Source organism: Prionailurus bengalensis, chromosome C1, assembly GCF_016509475.1.
Source record: "Prionailurus bengalensis isolate Pbe53 chromosome C1, Fcat_Pben_1.1_paternal_pri, whole genome shotgun sequence".
NCBI classification, from domain to species: domain Eukaryota; kingdom Metazoa; phylum Chordata; class Mammalia; order Carnivora; family Felidae; genus Prionailurus; species Prionailurus bengalensis.
The window spans coordinates 99,098,199-99,115,257 of NC_057345.1; positions in this window are offsets into that span (position 1 = coordinate 99,098,199).

Sequence of the window (17,059 nt, forward strand, 5' to 3'; positions counted from 1 at the left end):
AGACAAAGCCAAGTTTTTTTCACTTCTCTTTGTATTTCCCCTAAAGCCAGGTGGGTGCTGAACATACAGTAAGTCCCCAAGAAATGCTCACTAAGAGTATTGAAGATTTTGGAAACAATAGGCCCATTCTCAATACAAATAATTGCATTCTTCATCACTCAACCCTTTAAATAGCTGCCTGAAATATAAACCAAAAGAGGCCCTGACACACACCCCCCCAACAGACTCCAGTGTTTTTCATAAAACACTTTGCAACATACCTCTACATACACTTTTCCGAGAACTGATGAATGGCTCTCAAAACCGCTTTTAGTTATAATCTGAGACACACATCATGATCAAGCACAAACTTTGCTATTTTAAAATTAAAAAATGGTGGTGTCACACACACACACACACACACACACACACAATTTCAAAGGGCTTGTTTATTTCCTGAGTCTCACAAAAATGTCGGTCTGTAAAATAACCTGAAAAAAATCACCTATGGCAAATTCTTGCCAGACTTGGATCTCAGAAGCGCTGTCTCCCTCCAAAGGCAGTTAGAAAGTCTGTGGTACGTAATTAAATCAAAGTCGTTTGTTGTGATTGCCCTGCAGACTTTCTTCAAAGCTTTGAACCTCAGTGCATTAGCCTCTACAGCCAAACCATTTCAGCAGCCACTCGGCCTGTGTTTACTCCTGCTGCCCCCAGGAGCTCCCTTTGGGGGCCTCCCAAGCTGCCTTGAGGACCCCCCTCTCACCTCCATTGTTCTAAATGTGTCCAGATGGCCCCGGCTTACTGGCTGGGCTTCAGAGCCCCATAGAGAAAGCCGGGGACAATTACAGGGGGCCTTGTGCTTTGCTCACTTGAAACACGATTTGGGATCTTTAGAATTGTACTGTGTGTTTGCACTGAGAATCCCGGGTGGTTGCTCCGAATGAGTCCTGAGAGAGAAATCTCAAGCCATTCTGGTAACGCCCTACGTTCCGTCTGCAATACTAGAGTCCAACCGCACAGGACGACACCTTCCACAAGGACAAGAACCACAACTGTCCTGTCACTGTTGAATCCCCAGTGTCTAGACATGGGGCCGAGACATAACAGGTACCCCACGAACGTCTGGAAAATGAGTAGCTGAAAAGGGAATCTTTTAATAAGGCTGCAATGTCACCCCTGCCACAGACGATGTTTACTGACCGGTTTCGTTGCTTTTCCCCCGCACCAGACTGACCAACCAGATAGACTGGCTGTCCAGGTATCTGACACACACTTGGAGCGTTGTCGTTCAGGCCTGACTTTCGTCCCAGCACACACAAGAGACCCAGTGTCAAATCTCTCAGGAACACGCCTGGGAATAGAATTTGTTTTCTCGGCAGCAATATTCCGTAGAAAGAACTTTTTCTGTGATGATGAAAATGTTCTCTTAAAATACCCACGTGTAAGTGAGACGCTACCGTCCTGGACAGCACGGCTCTTGATATTCTAGATTAACTTGTCAGATTTCCCAAGAAGGCGCCTGGAAACAACTGGCCAGTCCCTTGTGAATAATCAAGCCTGTTCGGGTGACATGCTGGTTAAGACGATTTCGATTTCTTGCTGTGCCAAGCCCAATTCTAAGGCAGGAGTCTCAGAGCCACATCCCGACCACTTGGCGTCTGGACATACATGTTGTCTGAAATTTACTAGCGCCGTATGAGGCAGGTGTGATAATAAGCAGCCCTGATCTGTGCGGCCACGGGCACTTCCCAGGCGCACGGCCCCTGCTGGCTTCTCCAGTGATTCTGGTAAAATTGGTTCTCAGACCACAGTGAGCTGTCCGAGGAGTAAGTCCCAGTAGGCCACCATTCCCTGGAAACCACAGAGACCTCAGCACTCCCCCCCCCCCCACCTCTGTGCTCCACCTGCCCCTGACCTATGGGCTCCTGTGTCCTGCTTCCCCCAGTAACATCCTCATCAACGTTCAGAATTCTGTGCACACCACCTCCAAGGGAGCTGCGTATGCCTCACTTGGCTCCCGGTGTGGGCAGGTGAGATGTGCAAGGGCAGGGGGTGGCCTCGTTCAAGTCTGCAGACGCAGTGGCCCCGATGCCTAGCCCAGCATGGGTATTTGTCGTTCCCTACCTCCTGCTCAGATTCCTCCAAGTCCTCTCTTCCAAGAGGTCACCACTGATCCTTCAGACCCGAACGTGGTCCCGGGAGCACAAAGCAAATGAGAAGATCAGATAAGAGACACCAGAGTGGCATAGACATGGGCAGAAGGCTCTGGATTTCTCACGCCAGGAAGAAACAGAGAAGTTGCAATCCAACTTCAGGTCAGAATCAAGGGCCCTGGGCGGGGGTGGGGCGGGAAGGGCCTTGGCAGCTTTCTGGGAACTCTGGACTCTGCCGTGTTGCTCTTCTCCCAAGGGCTCCAGGGCCCTGGAGAGCACGGCGCCCCCAGCACCCACACACACTCGCACCGGGCCACGTTTCTGCTCATCTCCCGCCACCACCGGCTGGGGTTGTGGTCTACTCGGATCTCCTTGCACTACCGGCAAAATTAGAGTTAATTTAAGCAGCCTTGCATGCGAGGTGCCTTCCAGATTGACCTGGTTGACCCTCAGGTGAAGGGAAGCAACTTCCCAGGATGGGGAGAGGCGGGGGCTTCAAGTGACCCACAGATGCTCGCTGTTTGTCGGGTCTTTACTCAACTTACTGGGGCGTCCCAGCTATTATTCGCAGAGACCAGACTTGGATCCCAGGGACGTGAAGGCACAACGGTGTTTGCCTTCTTTCTCAACTCCTGTTCCCACAAGCGATTCCTTGGCTTTTATATATTTCACAAGCGTTTACTGAGGCCCTACTACATGCAAGGCATCACTTCAAGCACCACGAGGCACGCGGATGTATGAACACGGCCTCGTCGTTACCAGGAGCTCACGGTCCACTGGGGGAGCCTGATACAGAGACTCGGCAGACGAGCCAGGCAGAGCAGGAAAGCGTGGTGTGCAACAAGACTTGACTTATCTTTATTTCGAAGCTGTACCCCATTTGCTCCCTAAAAGTTAGCAATTTTGTATAAAACACATTGAAAACTATTCTGGTAGACATTTTCTTTCTTTCTTTCTTTCTTTCTTTCTTTCTTTTTTAACCTTTTAAATATGTATTTGTTTTTGAGAGAGAGAGACAGAGCGTGAGCAGGAGAGGGGCAGAGAGGGGGGGAGATAAGGAAACCGATGCAAGCTCCGGGCTCCTAGCTGTCAGCGCAGAGCCCGCTGCGGGGCTCAAACTCACGAACTGCGAGATCATGACCTGAGTCGATGCTGGACGCTTAACCGACTGAGCCACCCAGGCATCCCTTCGGTAAACATTGTCAGTGAAAGCCATGCAGAAGGAGGGGGCAGCAAATGGGTTGATCACTAAGATAAGATCCTGCTGGTTCTGTACGGCATTTAGCTTTGAGCGTCCTACATGTCAAGGAACAAAAGGAAATTGCAGGATGGGGTGGAACAGGTGTTCCATAGCCATCCCCTCGCACCTGCAGATACCTTGGCCTCGCTGCAGCCTCTCCCGGTGGCTCTCTGTCCTAGGCCAGCAGCTGGGACTCCTGGGCCCCTGTCCCCAGTGTATTGAAAGGAATCCCTCCTGGCCCCTTGAAGAGCCTTACTTTGCCTGTCCCTCATCCCCCAAAACTCTGTGGGGCCTGAAAAGCCAGGCCTGTGGGCTCCTTCACCTCCAACTGCCTGGTCTCCAAACTCAGGCTGATGCTGATACAGCAAGGGAGGGACCTACATCTAGACTTTGGCTGTGCTGCTGGAGACCAAGGTTTAGGCACTGGGATGGACCGAGGGCAGAGATTCCAGGCAATGAATTTCAAACCAGGGACCAGGGCTCAAAGAGCGTGCGAACTGGAGCCAGGGCAAGCTTGGAGGGGATTGGAGTTTCTGCCCTAAGGCGATAAAGAAACAGCTGCCGTGTCACCAACGTGTGACCTGTCGCTAGTTTTTTTTTTTTTTTAATTTTTTTTTCAACATTTATTTATTTTTGGGACAGAGACAGAGCACGAACGGGGGAGGGGCAGAGAGAGAGGGAGACACAGAATCGGAAACAGGCTCCAGGCTCCGAGCCATCAGCCCAGAGCCCGACGCGGGGCTCGAACTCACGGACCGCGAGATCGTGACCTGGTTGAAGTCGGACGCTTAACCGACTGCGCCACCCAGGCGCCCCTGTCACTAGTTTTTATAACCAGTGCCATTGAGGTTGTATGTCTCACTTCACTTCATCCTCGTAACCACCCAGGGAGATGGGCATGTATTGTCCCCATTTTTACAGGTGAGAGACCTGAGCTTCAGGAGGATAAATAACTTAAAGCGCACAGTCAGTGAATAGCAAACCCAGTACTGGCCACCAGGGCTCCTGATGCCACAGCCTGGCTCTCCCACTGCCCTGTGACACTTCTCTGAAATGGCATGGTTTCCACTGGATTCAGCTGTGGCAGAGATCAAAAAAAAAAAAAAAAGGGCAGTTGACCTTTTGGGGACACTTTTGGGAACCCCAACAACTATTGAGTTGGAATTGCTCTAGGAAGGAGTAGGGCTTGTCAGTAGGGAATGCCCAGGAAATCCACACCTACCCGCAAACAAGAAAACGCAGCCCTCCTCGACAGCCTTGGGCTACTCCCATTCTGCTTGATCTAGGATGGAAGTGTTCTTTCCCAGAGGGACAGTGGGGCTCACTACCATACCAGAAAGTGCCATGGCATTCCATTCATGACAGAAACCAGGACTCTATGGGATGCGGGCAGAGTTGTGCTGCTATCGCAATGACATTGACTGCCATGGGAATGCAACAACCTGCCCCCACCCCGTCTCTACCCTTGAAATCATTCTCAAAGGGCTCTCAAATGATCAATAATGCTGTGGGTTCATGTCATGGCATGTCAGGACAGGGGTGATGCTGGGGATTTGGGGGAGGGGATGAAATGCCCTGGGGTATATCTCTGTATCTCTGGGTAAAGAAAGTCACAAACCCAACACCTATTCTATAAAGTGAGCCATTCTCCTGTCCCCTGGACCACTCCTCTCTCTGATGACCCCTGTGGGCAGGAAGAGGGTAACACAGGATGTGGCAGAGGGGAGATTCAATCCCCACTCTGCCACTTACCAGCTAATAATTAGGAATTATTACTCAACCTCTTAGGTCTTGGTTTCTTCCTGTGTTATAGGGGTACGGGTCCACTTCCCTTGCATCCAGGGCCGATGTGACATTGGGAGAAGACCCTTCTCCTTTCAAACTCATGACTTTTTACCTCTGAGCCTCTCTGCCAACTCACTACTGTCATTACCAGTCTTCCAGCCCCTACCCTGCCCCCACCACATCATTAATCAAAAACTTTGGCTCCTGACTTACAGGCTTCCTCCACCTCAAGCACCCAAGATCATCTTGGATGGACCACCATCCACACAGAGGGTGACCTGGCCGGCACCCCGGCCCCTAAGTTCCTTGAGTGCCCTCCTGTCACTGACCTTCTTCCTCACTCCACCTCAGCCATCCACTCCCGTGTCTTTCCCTGGACTTTGTCATCATTTGTGACTGTTCCACTTCCAAGAAGACCATCTCAAGCATCCCCCTCTCCACCAGCTCCTTACCTTCCAGCTTTAGGCTCCAGTATCCCCACCAAACTGCTCTTTCTTCTCACCTGTCCACAGCCCTCTGCTTTCCTCCAGTGCATCCATCTGGTCCTGTCTGGACTTCTCTCCCATATCCTACTTATTATATTCCACAGTCTATCATCCAGTAACGTGTTTTTGCCAAGACCCTACATTCCTTTGTGCCTCATCCTTAATCAACACATTTGGCAAAGCCCCGGCCCTGGATGAACCCAGCCATGCACCGTCTCTGCATTTGTACCCGAGCGACCAAGCACTCTGGTGGTGGTAAGAGAGTCAGAAGATAGGGCAGCCTGGTGCCTGGTTTCCTATGCAGTGTCTTCTTAATTCTTCCAAGAAATTCTCTTGGTTTCCCTGGTCAACTCCTTTCTTCTTTCCATAATTATTTCACACCTTCTTGATTTTCCTCACGCCTCCAGACGTCTCTGGAGAGGTCCCTGCTTCCTGCTTGTCAGAGATGAAACCAGCCACCAGAGAGGGAGTCCCTCAGCTTCCATACCAAGCAAATAAACTACCAATGCAGCACACATCCTGCCTCCCTTCTGTTCCAGGGCAGGGGCTGCGGTCAGAGCTGATCTCAGGAGTCTTGCTGTATTGATGAAGTCTTCCCCTCAGGTGAGTCCTTTCTATGCCTTTAAATATAGTCAACTCCCTCCCATTATGAGGGAGGAAGGAAGGAAGGAAGGAAGGAAGGAAGGAAGGAAGGAAAGGAAGGAAGGGAGAGAGGAAGGCAGAAGGAAGTGAAGGAAGGAAAGAAGAAAGGGAGGGAGGGAGAGAGGGAGGGAAAGAGACAAAGCCTCTCACTCGGTCCTCATTCCCCTCCAGTTCTCACCATCTTTCCTCTTTACAGCCCAACTTCTCCAAACAACTGCCTATACTATGCTGTCTTCTTCTCCTGACCTCCTTCCTTCATTGCTCAGCTATCCCTGGCTTCCTGCCCCTCTGCTCCCCCCAGAAAAGCTCCTGCTGGCAGCACCCATGGCTGAAGGTCCACTTTTTAACCAGAGTCTTACCTGACTTTGCGGTGAGACCATTTGCTCATCGCTCTCCTCCTGTGGCTTCAGGGACCCCTAGTGGTTTTCTCTGGCCACTCCTTTTGGGTCCCCTGTGTGGACTTTGTCCAATACTGGTCCATTAAAGCTTGGAGCCCTGGACCTTGCTCTGTACTTTCTCCCTGGCTGGTTTCATTCAGACCCGTGGCATTAATTACCCATGACAAAGGGCGCATAAATCTTTCTCCAGATCCACACAGCCTGCCATCTGCCATTGGACATCTCCCCTGAGATGTCTCACTCATAGCGTCACACTCAACCGGTCTTCAAACTCATGATCTCTCCAAGCCTCGTCCCCTTCTGGAATCCGCATGCTTTTCCACAGCACCCTCCCTCTTCCTCACTCCCTAGATGGGATTCACCACCGGGTCTTGTGAATTTTATTTCCTAAATTGCTCTCAGTTGGATGCAGTCTTCTCTATCTCCACCATGCCCACCCACCCTAGTCCAAGCTTCCACCAAAACTCTCAAGTTCAGGGGCGCCTGGGTGGCTCCGTCCGTTGAGCGTCCGACTTCGGCTCAGGTCATGATCTCGCAGTTCGTGAGTTCGAGCCCCGCCTCAGGCTCTGTGCTGAAAGCTCAGAGCCTGGAGCCTGGTTCGGATTCTGTGTCTCCCTCTCTCTCTGCCCCTCCCCCACTTATGCTCTCTCTCAGACTCAAAAATAAATAAAAACATGAAAAAAAAAAAAACCCTCTCAAGTTCAACCGCCATGCTTCCTAACGCATGTATGCTACACTAGCCTAGACCCATTCTAGTTCCTTGCTCATCCCCATTGTAGCGAGGGGGCCTTTTGTGAAGCGCAGTTTGAGAACCTTCATGGTTCAACACTCAAGTCAGCAATGTAAGGAGTTCTGGATCTTACTGCTTAAATATGCATCCTGACCTCACCACTCCCTGTCAGTCTGAGCCTGGGCGAGTTACCCCCTGAACCCCCCGTATCTCAGTCCTCTCACCTGTAAAATGGGGTAATTATGACACGTACCTCCCAGTTCTGCTGAGAGCTGTGCCGTGTCTGCATGTGGAATGCCGCCTGGCACACAGTAAGCACTCAGTAAGTGTCTGCTGTCCTCAGCCCCCACTTCCTCAGCCTCCATCTTTCACCCCACCCCCTCTCATCTGTCTGTTTTAATCATGCAGATTCTCTTACACCCTCTTTCTCCATCTCTCCACAGGCCGTTTGCATGCACTTCTGCCTGCGATATCCCATTCCTCCCCTGGCAGAAAGCACCATGACAGAGGCACAGAACATAGAATGCTGGAGTGTCTGAGCCGGGAGGCACCTTAGGGGACATCCAGCCATCTGCCTTATTATACTTATTTAGAAACTGAGGCCCAGAGAGGGAAAGGGACTGGTCCAACATCACACAGCAAGTTCATGATAGAGCCTCGTCCAGGGTTCTTTGCACTGCCTGTCACAGTTCACTAGCTGACTCATTTGACAAGTGTTAGGCCATACTTTGTGCCGGGCAAGATGCCAATGCACACACACGTAAATAACTGATCCAGGGGGAACTGAGGTCGTGGTCTCATGGAAGGCTCATTCCTGTACTGTGTAGCCTGCCGGAGAAAGCAGTAGATTCCAGGCTGAGTCAGAGCCTGGTTCTGGAGAAGGTGCTGATATTTAAAGTGGCACTCTTTCCCATAAACACCTGCTGCTGACAGACCCTTGCCGGGAGGCAACACTGAGGCCCCTGGTCTCCTCTAGCAGAAGGAGAATTCACCCGTCTTCCTGATGGGAAAACTGAGACACGGCCTGGGAGAAGCCAGTCAGGGGCATGGTCAAGGTTACTACAGAGAATGGAGCTTCAAGGACAGGGTGGGTGGGGTCTGGGCAGGGAGTTTAGAAACCCAGGTTCTCTGCCTGTCTCAGCCCTGACTTTGTCCCTGCATAGTGCTGTTTATTCCTTACCAGCCTCTGCCTCCTCTTGGGGGGGGACCAGGGCCAGGCTGAGACAGAGTGCTGCTGGCATCACTGGGCACAGCATCCTTTCTCACAGTCCCTTGTGGCCACTCCGCACTTACCTACCTCCATGGGTAGACTTATTAGTGACTGCCTACCATGCGCCCTGGGATGATAAGTCAGTGCATAGGAAAATCGTAACTTCCTCATGCATGCAGTGGGCAAAAGGGGAGGGGCTCTGGGGCCACAGGCTTCAATGGATCCCAGAGAGAGAGCCTCACACTGAGGGAGGGCAGGATGCCTCTCTGGGGACTCCTGCTGGTGTCCTGGGACTCCTGCACCAGCGGTCTCTATGGAGACCCCAGTGACCCAATGATTCAGGCACAGGGCAGTGGCGGAGGCCCAGGGGTCCTTCCTACTCTGCCGCCACTGGCTTTCGGATATGTACTGTCATCCAGTCCTCCGGTCCCATTCAGAGAGGTCCTGGTGACTTACCCTAAGTCATGTGGACAATTGAGAAGTAGTGCAAGACCCAGAAGCCGTTATCTTTTGATTCCTGCCCAGAGCTCCTTCCCGCCAGGCCCAACCGCACCCCCCCACCCCGGCCCCAACCACGAGGTACCGTGGGGGGATTCAGAGGTGATGAAGTCATGCCCTCAGGGGGCTCACAGCCTAAGCGGCACGAAGGGTGTGGGCACAGGGCGCTCCACCGGGAAAAGCACAGGAAATGGATTTTACATGCTGCTCCTCTTAGCGGGACTAGCCGGCTCCAGAACCATGGACAAGTTCCCGCTTGTCCTCTGAAGCCTCAGTTTAGTGATTTTTAAACCAGGGATAATGCCAACACCTACAGCCCTGAAGATTGACTCAGGCGATGCACGTAAAGCCCTCAGCCCAGTGCAGGAAACGCGGTAAGAGCTCAGCTGCTATTCCTAACACAGGGCAGATGGTCATGAAGATTTAAGATTCAAAAGGCAGCCAAAAAGGCAAAAGAACGGCTTAAGGCAGCCCAAAAGAGGGGGGAGAAAGGCTTAACATCCATCTGGTCCCGCGCCCTGCCCTGTGGGAACAAGTTATTCATTAGGGGAGACGCAGGGTTGGGAGGGGGCTTCTTGGAGAAAGTTTGGGGACTGCACACAGGACAGGAAGGCTTAAGAAGAGGCAGGTTTGATAACAGTAATAGCGGCTAAGCCCGTGAAATGCCTAGGATTTCACCGAATCTCTTCTCACGTCTCATCTCAAATCACCACCCCCCCCAACAACCCAACGGTCCCCTTGTACAGATGAGGATATTAAGCCTCCATGAGTAAGTAGCAGGGGGATTCGGACACATGCCTGCCCTGTTGTTTTCAAAGCCGGTTTCCCCTGCTCCAAGGTTTTCAGAGCGAACCTGCCCGGTTGGGAGGAAGGTCGGAAGCGTAGGACGAGGGTAGCCTCCCCCTGGGCGGTGGGGTGCGAGGTAGGGGAGGGTAAAACCATCCTCCCTTGCTTCTCCAAGAGAGAAGAGCCAGGCCCCGGAATTGGGCGGCGGAGAGGGGGTCAGGCTTTGGAAACACAGTTGTGCAAATTTACCAACTGCTGTGTGCAGATCCTCGTACAAGACACTTTGGGAGCTCCGAGCATGTGACCCCCATTCCCAAGGTGCTTTTATTGCCTCATACGCACACAGAGACCCTCCAAGGTAGGCAGTATGATTACACCCATCTCATAGAGGGGCTCAGGAGGCCCAGAGAAGTTAGGTAGGGCGCTCAGAGACACACAGGTCATAAGGGGAGGCTCCTGCAATCAGGCAAGTCACACAAGCACTTGGGCCTCTTGCCATCCTGTACTGCCTCCCCACCATCAATCCAGAACACGCTGGCTGCCAGCTCCGGGGGGCAAAGAACAAGAGCCTAAGGGGAGGCAAGGCCAGTGTGAACTGCAAGCCTCCAGATAAGCTGCCTAGAGGATGGGAGCACGCCGGGCTTTGAAGGATCAAAAACCTGGGAAGGGGCGCCTGGGTGGCTCAGTCAGTTAAGCGTCCAACTTCAGCTCAGGTCATGATCTCGAGGTCCATGAGTTCCAGCCCCGCGTCGGGCTCTGTGCTGACAGCTCAGAGCCTGGAGCCTGTTTCAGATTCTGTGTCTCCCTCTCTCTGACCCTCCCCCATTCATGCTCTGTCTCTCTCTGTCTTAAAAATAAATAAACGTTAAAAAAAATTTTTTAAATAAAAAACCTGGGAATAAAAGAAAGGGAGAAGCAAGATATTTTCTCAAAGGGCGTTGGCAAAAGTAAAAGTCCCAGAGCAGAAGGCACCTTCTTTGAGGTAAAACCTCTGACCTTCCATTTCCCCATCTGTAAAATGGGAACCATAAAATTACCAGCCTCACAGGAAAGCTGAGGATCAGATACGATCATAATTGTGAAAACACTTGGGACGCCTGGGTGGCTCTGTTGGTTAAGCCTCGGACCGGCTCAGGTCATGATCTCATCGTTTGTGAGTTCAAGCCCCACGTCAGGCTCTGTGCTGACAGCACGGAGCCTGCTTGGGATTCGCTCTCTCTCTCCTCCGTCTCTGCCCTTCCCTGACGCATGCTTTCTCTCTGTTGGCCCTGCCGGCTGTGGTGGGCATCTGCTGCCACCTATAGGCCCCGTATGGCATTGCCTCCCTTGTTCAGCTTTGAGGGCCACTCCCAGCCTCCTCCTCCGGGAGATGTGGCTCCGTGTGTTCCCTGGTCTGTCTCCAGGCCTGCCGGCACTCCCTGGTGGCAGCGACAGTCTTCTCTAGCTGTGTCTCCAGCATCCAGCTCCGTGCATGCATACAAACGGGTGATTATGGGATGGATGAATGAATGAATGAACAAATGGCCTTCCAGTGATGGAGATCATACACCACAGAAGGAACTTTGTTAAGGGTTCTTTCCTGCCTGCACAGTTGACTCATAGAGGCTTGTAAATTCTCCTTCAGAGGCCTCCAGGAACTGAGCGATTCCTCGGTGCCTTCAGGGTGGCTGTAAGAGAAGCAGGGGCTTCCCAGACTCTGCCATTAGAGGAGAGACCTGGCCTCTTCTATTTTTTCTTCCTCACCCTGGGCCAGGATGTCCTTCAAGGACGCGTCCTCAGTCCAGGAAAGGCTGAGGAAGCGAGGTCTGAATGCGGCCAGTCTCAGTGCAGAACCGAGTCAGTTTGCTCCGTGGCGACAGCACCTGCTCTGTGGTCCTCACCGAGCACCTGGGAGAACCGACGAGCACATGCGTACTGTAGAAAATTCCCATTCGACAACTGGAAAGCCTGAGGCACAGACGACAGGAAAGAGCACAGGGACCAGAGGAGGGGTCAGGTTTAGAACCCAGGAATCCAGGCTCTTGGCCTCAAGCCCAGGTGTCGCTGGTAGGTGGAAGAAGTGTTGACCTCAGGCAGGGGTTTCTGTGACCAGGCTGAGCACAGCTTGACCTCTCATGCGCCAGTGGTTCCTCCGGACTTTGGACACTTTGTTTCATCTTCAATGTTTCTATTTTGCCCTTTTATCTCACTGAGGCTCCGGCTTCCTGGGAAAGCATAAGACGGGGCCAAGCCTAGCCTGGACGACCTGCTTAATCCCACCGGAAGCGCTTGAGGGAGGGGCCAGGCAGGACCCCAAAGCCCAAGCCTCTCTGGAACCCTCAGGCAGCCTCTTTCCTTTCAGCCCCACAAACTCAGTACTACGGCAAGATCGGCATGGGCACCTGTTACAGACTGAAAGTGTGTGTCCCTCCAAATCCACGTGGTAAATCCCAATCCCAATGTGATGGTACTAGGAGGTGGGGCCTTTGGGAGGTGGTTCGGTCACAAGGGTGGAGTCCTCATGAAAGGGACGAGTGCCCTTCTGAAAGAAGCTCCAGAGACTCCCTGGCCCTCTTTCTACTGTGTGAGTGCTCAAGGGGGAGTCGGCAATCTGCAACCCATGACACGGCCCTCACCAGAACTGAGCAGGCTGGCACCCTCCTCTCGGACTTCCGGCCTCTAGAACTGTGAGAAATAAATTTCTGTGTTCAGTCAGCTACCCGGGTTTGCCAGAGCAGCCCAAATGGACTCACACAGCTCCCTACCCCAGACCTTGAAGTCATCTTTGAAATGGGTTCAGTCAACCTCTGGGAGCCCCAGCAAGTACAGCTCTGTCTACACTGCTTGTAGTGAGACTCAGGACCTCTGGGCTTCTGGCTGGGCCCCTGCCCTGCCACTCTTGGGTAGTCTTGCCTCTCGCCCAGCTAAACCCCCCTGCTGCTACTTGAACTCTTCCTCTGTTTCTGCTCCCCATGGCCACCAAGATGAAAAAAAAAAAAAAAAAGGTAAGTTCCAGAAGCCTTTGGCCCACCCAGAAGGCCATGTCCCAGTTCCCCTGAGACTAAGACAGGACTGAATTCTCAAATTCACCCAAGCACTGTCACCCCGCCCCGTACTCAATCAGAACTTCATACTGACTACTCTGTGCCCAGAATCTTCTCCCCATCCTAGTGCTAGCGATTTGAATGAACATTTGAGACAAAATTCTCAGAGGCATGGGCACAACAGGGGCTCCAGAAACACAGTCCCTGACTGATGAAAGCCATTTGCCCAGTGCCTGGCCCCAGGACTCCCCATTTCCTGCACCAAAGTGCTCGAACACACCAGCCAAACCCACAACACAGCGCTCTCTGAGCCCCCACCCGGGTCTCTCTTGCACAGACCCGAGCCTAGGTCCCTCCGCCAGAGAAACAACCGCTGCAAGCCTCCAGCCACGTGGAACACGGGACAGAATTCACCACAGACTAGAATTCAGAGAAGGGCAAAGGTTTCCTGAGCCCAGGACACGGGGACCACGTGTGGGCCCCCCACCCAGGTCATGTGGCCCTCTGCCTTTCCTGTCCCAGGGCTCTGCTGCCCCTGCAGGGATCACACTAGGGGAGGTGGGCTCCAGCACATTCTGAAGCCTGGGCGGTGGGGGACCACCCTGCTGTGCCACTAGAAACTAAAACAGCAAGGGAGCAGTGCCCATGACAGAGCAAAGCTGACTACCTTCCTCCAACCTGGTGATTCTGAAGGATTTTGCAGCTTACTTGTATGTAGGGCAAGTAACCTTGGGACGTTCCCTGTGAGGCCCATGGCTCCTCTCACGCGGACACAGCCCACTCCGTTCATTCATCCATTTGCACACTCATTGATTCGACAGCTCCAATAGCTTACGTGCCAAGCACTGTGCTAGGCTCTGGGGGTCCAGCCATGAACACAGCGTGTGACACAGAGGCCCCGCCTTCACCAAGCTTACAGTCCAACAGGGAAGACAGAATCGTTATGCTGTGATGAGTGTCACAGGCACTGGGAATACATGGCTGAAAACCAGAAGCTGTTCGGGTCTAGGCTGAGCTTCCGTGCCCTTCTACAAGTCCCGGAGGAACGGCCGTCCGCTCTTGAACAGGATGTGATCTGCCCAACCTGCTGGGTTAGGTAGATGGTATGAGCTGCAGACAAAGGGGTCATCAGGGGTCCTGAGGTTACCAGGGGAGGGACAGGCAGGAGGGACTCGTGCTAACACATGCACGTGTGTACTGAGTTTGCAGGCATGCGATCTCACCCGCACGAAGTCACATGCACGCCTTCACAGGGCACACACGCGCATCCTGCTGGGAATGCTGGAAAGCCGCGTCCCACACACGTGCACACCCTGGAAATCAGGCCTATGGCGGCCCCTGAGCCATGGGAGCATCATGCAGTGTGGAGGCAAGAAAGGCACGGGAACCAGCTTCCGACTGCGCACTGGGAACCCTGGCTCCAGTCCCCCACACACCCCACTAGGCCTGCCTGATTTGGGGGAAGTGACTTCAGATTTTGGTGAGTCCGTGGCCTGAAGGGCAATTAGAGAGACTCGTACCCGCCCCCCCTGCCAAACAATAGGCTTCACCAGGAACAAAAGCCAGCTTCCTACGGGCTTTCCTCTACAGGTAAGGAGGTGAGCCTCGCGTGGCCCTGACCTGCCAGGAACCCCTGACCACCCGACCCAGAGCCCCATATGCCACCTGCCACCTGCCCCCAACCCACCTCAGCAGGCTCACGTTCAGCCGCTTCTTCCTGCTGGCCTTACACCCCCGCTCACCTCCACCCAACAGTCCCACCCGCAGCAACCCAAACCCAAGTGAGGGGGGCGTACCTGGTCTGCATTACTCTACTCGCTGTCCTTGTGCCTGGCCCTTTGCTGGGATGTCACTGGGGACGCTTTAATGGGCTCAGCGAGACTCTCCCGGAGACTCCGCGGGTTGGGCTGAGGGAGGAGCAAGGAAGGTGGAGAAGCTGTGTGTTCTGCCTGCTCCGTGACGACAGCTTCCCAGCCTTGCCATCTGTCCCACCTTCCTCTGCCCCGCCGCACCCCTGCCCAACTTGCCCTTGGGTCCCTGTGTCTCGGAGCTCACAGGCCTCCAAGAGCCTCTGCTCTTTTCTTTAGGAGTCCCCACTTGCCGGGGGAAGATTGTGCTGGGAGGCTGTGACCCCCGCTGTCACCGAGGGACTTTCCACCGCTGAGTTGCCAGCAAGAGCGGCCCCCCGGCCGATCGGAGCAAAGGGTCGGGAATCCGCAACCCTCCCTGCTCTCCAAAAGCACTGCTGCCACCCTGCCCCGTCCCCCCTGGCAGCCCCTTGTCAAGGCACAGCCAGCATTTGCTCTGCCCAGCCCCAGGAACGAGGAGATATAAGGACCGGGCTTGGGGTGGGGCGGCGAGTGAGAGACGGTATCTCCCCTCCGCTGCCTTACCTGCCTCTTACTGACCCCACTATCCTCCACCTGCCCTCGCTCAGGAAACTGCAGCCCGCTGGTGCCCCATCAGCTCCTGGCTGTCTCCCCTGGGGTGTCTGTGAGGTCCGTCGAGTGGCTCTGTGAGGAGGCCTGCAGGAGTGGTGGGTGGACATTAGCCCATCCCTCAACCCAGGGGCCGCCAGCTCCCCGAGGCTGCCCATGGAGACAAGGGGACCAAGGAGCTGAGCACAGATAAAGAGAAGCCCCAAAGGGGGGCAGATGGGGTGGGACACCACCTGGTCCAGGCCCTAAAATCACCCCAGGCAGCATGAGGCCCCACACAAGGCTTTCTCGGGTCTTCCTCCCCCACCTCTCACATATTTCACATATATAACTTGTTCCCCCAGGGAAGGAGGGCACAGTCCTCTCCATACCGGCCAGACACTGGGCTCTGTCTGCCGGAAAGACCTCTGCGCTCAAACGTCCAATGGACTCCCTCTGCCACTGCCCGCAGTACGTTGAGGCTTGTGAGCAACTGTGACATCCTCTTCCCCCTCGGAGATGTATTACAAGGGAGGCTCAAATCGGACCCTCTGTGGCAGGAAGGAAGGTGGGGGGGCAGTGGCCTCAAGGGAGGACAGGTCATTATGCATAGATGATATTGTAGACCAGTGGTTCTCAAACTTGGTGACATGTTAGACTCACCTAGGGAGCGTTTGAGATCCTAACGCCCAGGCCACATCTCCTGTCTATTAAATCGGAAGCTCTAGATACGGCCCCCGGGGCATCAGTGCCTTAGAAAACTCCCCAGGAGACTCCAGTGTGCAGCTAAGTTTGCAAGCCATTATGTTGGTCCCTATACCTCCATTTTCTCATCAAATGCTCCCAGGAATCTTTTGCTGGGAATATTCTCATCCCCTTTTCTACTCAACGGGCTTCGGTAAGTTCAGTGCCTTGCCTGGGATCCGAAGCTCTGCTCGGCTGTAAGGTGCCTGATGCTGTTTGCCTGGTGTCCGGCCTCGTGCCCGCATCCAGGATGGGCGTAACCCATGACGGGGTTCATGGCTGCACAGCCAGGATGTGATGGAGGCCTGGTGCGGACCGGGAGAGGAGCAGAGGTGTAGCCGAAGATGGCTGTGAGGGTCGGGCAGGGTGAGGAGGGAATAGGCGGGCATATGCCGGGCAGTAGGGAAACACTTGTTTTGGGCCACGGCCTCTGGGAGGTTCCTCTGTCTGCTCTGTGCCCTCACACAGGTGTGGAGCTCCCCCCGCATACTTGCCTGACCCCCAGCACTGGCTCTCCCTGCTTTGGGGACAAAGAACAAAGATCGCGTTCACAACACCATCGCTCTTGGGTTTGCTAAGGACTGGGACAGAGGGAGGGGCAGCTGTGTGGACGTATGATGCAGAATGACAAACCACACACCCTGAGCAATGTCCACAGATGTCAGCATGCAGGGGATGATGCCATCTGTCTGCCATTGGTGGGGCTCCTAAGTGTGGAGGTCTTTACACAACCACAGGTGGGAAGTTTGCAGAAAGCCAGCCCCGTGCCCCCCTCCAGCCCCTTGGGGACCAACGCTACGGCGGTAGGCTGTGCGTCAGAGACGTGCTCGCAGTTCACGGGAGCCAGCCCCGGGCTCAGTCTCTGCACCCCTGAGCTGGCCAGCCCTGCTTCGGGTGCCCTGCAGAATTCGTGAAGCCAGGGTCTCACCTGGCAGATCGCCCTCTCCCCCCGGTCCCACCCCACAGAGC